Below are 3,942 nucleotides of genomic sequence, written 5' to 3'. Positions count from 1 at the left end.
TTGTAGTGGCTAAGAGAGAGAGAGAGACAGGGAGAGAGAGAGAAAGAGAGACAGGGAGTGAGAGAGATGGGGGGGAGGGGGGAAAGAGACGGGGTGAGAGAGACGGGGAGAGAGAGAGACAAAGAGGGAGTCAAAGAGAAAAAGAAAAGGATAAAAAAAAAAAAGTGTGTCCTGGCCGGGCGTGGTGGCTCAAGCCTGTAATCCCAGCACTTTGGGAGGCCAAGACAGGCGGATCACGAGGTCAGGAGATCGAGACCATCCTGGCTAACACGGTGAAACCCTGTTTCTGCTAAAAAATACAAAAACTAGCCAGGCGAGGTGGTGGGCGCCTGTAGTCCCAGCTACTCGGGAGGCTGAGGCAGGAGAATGGCGGGAACCCAGGAGGTGGAGCTTACAGTGAACCGAGATCCGGCCACTGCAGTCCAGCCTGGGTGACAGAGCAAGACTCCTTCTCAAAAAAAAAAAAAAAAAAAAGGTGTGTCCTATTCCTTTAAAAGCCAGGGTAAATTTCAAACCTGTAATTGATAATTAAAGGTCTTCTCTGTGACCCTCTAACACTCCAATACCACTTTGTTGTCAGTGTAAATAAGGGCGTAGCCCAAAAGCACAACCCATAGATTTCCTATCAAAAATCCTTAAGCCAGTAACCCGCGGATGGGCCAAATGCATTCAGTCAGTAGTGGCAACTGCTTTGCTAAAGGTAGAAAAGTAACTTTAGAGGAAACTTCATTGTGAGCACACCTCACCAGTTCAGAATTATTCCAAGTCAAAAAAAGAAAAGGTAGCTTACTAACTCAAATCTTAAAGTATGGGGCTATTCTGTTAAAAAAAAGGTAATGTAACTCCAAGCACTGATAATTCCCTTAACCCACAGATTTCCTAACAGGGGATTTAAATCTTAATTACCATACAAAGGTCTGACCAGACCTAGGAGGAACTCCCTTCAGGACAGGACGATAGATGGTTGCTCCCAGGTAATTGAGGAAAAAAAAAAACCCAATGGGCATTCAGTAATTAATATGGAGACTCTTGTGGAAGCAGGGTTAGAAAACTTGCCTAATAATTGGTCTCCTCAAACATGCGAGCTGTTTGCACTCAGCCAAGCCTTAAAGTACTTACAGAATCAAAAGACTATCTTAATCCTGACTTATTAATAGGTTAGCTACACCCTCTCTGAAATGAATTTGCATAAGAACTGTTGTTTATAGGAATGCATCTTGATGGGGCAGCTGGGTTGTTATGAAATACTCAGGAACCCAGTCTAGGTCTAGGGCTCACCCCTGAACGCACAGGCAATATTGGGCATGCTGGTAAAGGACCACTAGAATCCAGCAGCCCAGACTCCTTTCTTTGTGGTCAAGAAAGGCGGGAAAACAGGTGCGGGACTGCTACCTCGGTGAGCGTAAGTAATCCGGGAAGCAGAGGTCCACGGGTGGTTACGCACCCTGGAAAGGAATAAGCATTAGGACCCTAGAGGACGCTCTATGACTAATGTTCATCGGAAAATGATTAGGGATGCTGGCATCCCTATTTTCTTTTTTCAGATGGGAAATGTTCCCCCCAAGGCAAAAATGCCCCTAGGATGTATTCTGGAGAATTCGGACCAATTTGACCCTCAGACGCTAAGAAAGAAATGACTTATATTCTTCTGCAGTACCACCTGGCCACAATATCCTCTTCAAGGGGGAGAAACCTGGCCTCCTGCGGGAAGTATGAATTACAACAGCATCTTACAGCTAGACCTCTTCTGTAGAAAAGAAGGCAAATGGAGTGAAGTGCCACATGTACAAACTTTCTTTTCATTAAGAGACAACTTGCAATTCTGCAAAAAGTGTGATTTATGCCCTACAGGAAGCCCTCAGAGCCTACCTCCCTACCCCAGCACCCCCCTGACTCCTTCCCCAGCTAATAAGGACCCCCCTTCAACCCATTCAGTCCAAAAGGAGATAGACAAAGGGATAAACAATGAACCAGAGAGTGCCAATATTCCCCGATTATGCCCCCTCCAGGCAGTGGGAGGAGGACAATTCGGCCCAGCCAGAGTGCATGCACTGTTTTCTCTCTCAGACTTAAAGCAAATTAAAATAGACCTAGGTAAATTCTTGGATAAGCCTGATGGCTATATTGATGTTTTACAAGGGTTAGGATAATCCTTTGATCTGACATGGAGTGATATAATGTTACTGCTAAATGAGACACTAACCCCAAATGAGAGAAATGCCACCATAACTGCAGGCCCAGAGTATGCCGATCTCTGGTATCTCAGTCAGGTCAGTGATAGGATGTCAACAGAGAAAAGAGAAGGATTCCCCACAGGCCAGCAGGCCGTTCCCAGTGTAGACCCTCACTGGGACACAGAATCGGAACATGGAGATTGGTGCCACAGACATGCTTTAACTTGCATGCTAGGAGGACTAAGGAAAACTAGGAAGAAGCCTATGAATTATTCAATGATGTCCACTATAACACAGGGAAAGGAAGAAAATCCTACTGCCTTTCTGGAGAGACTAAGGGAGGCACTGAGGAAGCATATCTCCCTGTTACCTGCCGCTATTAAAGGCCAGCTAATTCTAAAGGATAAGTGTATCACTCAGTCAGCTGCAGACATTAGGAGAAAACTTCTAAAGTCTGCCTTAGGCCCAGAGCAAAACTTAGAAACCCTATTGAACTTTGCAACCTCGGTTTTTTATAATAGAGATCAGGAGGAGCAGGTGGAATGGGACAAATGGGATTTAAAAAAAAAAAAAGGCCACTGCTTTAGTCATGGCCCTCAGGCAAGCAAACTTTGGAGGCCCTGGAAAAAGGAAAAGCTGGACAAATCGAATGCCTAATAGGGCTTGCTTCCAGTGTGGTCTACAAGGTCACTTTAAAAAAGATTGTCCAACTATAAACTGCCCCCTCGTCCATGCCTCTTATGTCAAGGGAATCACTTTAAGGCCCAATGCCCCAGGGGACGAAGGTCCTCTGAGTCAGAAGCCACTAACCAGATGATCCAGCAGCAGGACTGAGGGTGCCCATGGCAAGCGCCAGCCCATGCCATCACCCTCACAGAGCCCCAGATATGCTTGACCATTGAGGGCCAGGAGGTTGTCTCCTGGACACTGGCACAGCCTTTCAGTCTTACTCTCCTGTCCTAGACAACTGTCCTCCAGATGTGTCACTATCCGAGGGGTGCTAGGACAGCCAGTCACTAGATACTTATCCCAGTCGTTAAGTTGTGACTGGGGAGCTTTACTCTTCACATGCTTTTCTAATTATGCCTGAAAGCCCCACTCCCTTGTTAGGGAGAGACATTCTAGCAAAAGCAGGGGCCGTTATACACCTGACCATAGGAGAAGGAACACTCGTTTGTTGTCCCCTGCTTGAGGAAGGAATTAATCCTGATGTCTGGGCAACAGAAGGACAATATGGATGAGCAAAAATTGTCCATTCTGTTCAAATTAAACTAAAGGATTCCGCCTCCTTTCCCTATCGAAGGCAGTAACCCCTCAGACCCGAGGCCCAACAAGGACTCCAAAGGATTGTTAAGGACCTAAAAGCCCAAGGCCTGGTAAAACCATGAATAGTCCCTGCAATACTCCAATTTTAGGAGTACAGAAACCCAACAGATAGTGGAGGTCAGTGCAAGATCTCAGGATTATCAATGAGGTTGTTGTTCCTCTATAACCAGCTGTACCTAGCCCTTATACTCTGCTTTCCCAAATACCAGAGGAAACAGAGTGGCTTACAGTTCTGGACCTTAAGGATGCCTTTTTCTGCATCCCTGTACATGCTGACTCTCAATTCTTGTTTGGCTTTGAAGATCCTTCAAACCCAATGTCTCAACTCACCTGAACTGTTTTACCCCAAGGGTTCAGGAATAGCCCCCATCTATTTGTTCAGGCGTTAGCCCAAGACTTGAGCCAATTCTCACACCTGGACACTCTTGTGCTTTGGTACATG

At 46.1% G+C, this 3,942-nt stretch overlaps 1 pseudogene; it reads left to right on the top strand.

Annotated features, from left to right (window-relative positions):
• The first annotated feature begins 1,544 nt into the window (after window positions 1–1,544).
• LOC139360014 (uncharacterized) lies at window positions 1,545–2,831 on the top strand (annotated as a pseudogene).
• Window positions 2,832–3,942: the final 1,111 nt, after the last annotated feature.

Source organism: Macaca nemestrina, chromosome 19 (genome assembly GCF_043159975.1).
Source record: "Macaca nemestrina isolate mMacNem1 chromosome 19, mMacNem.hap1, whole genome shotgun sequence".
NCBI classification, from domain to species: domain Eukaryota; kingdom Metazoa; phylum Chordata; class Mammalia; order Primates; family Cercopithecidae; genus Macaca; species Macaca nemestrina.
Note: the sequence above shows the minus strand (reverse complement) of the source record. Positions and strands in the feature narration are given on the sequence as shown.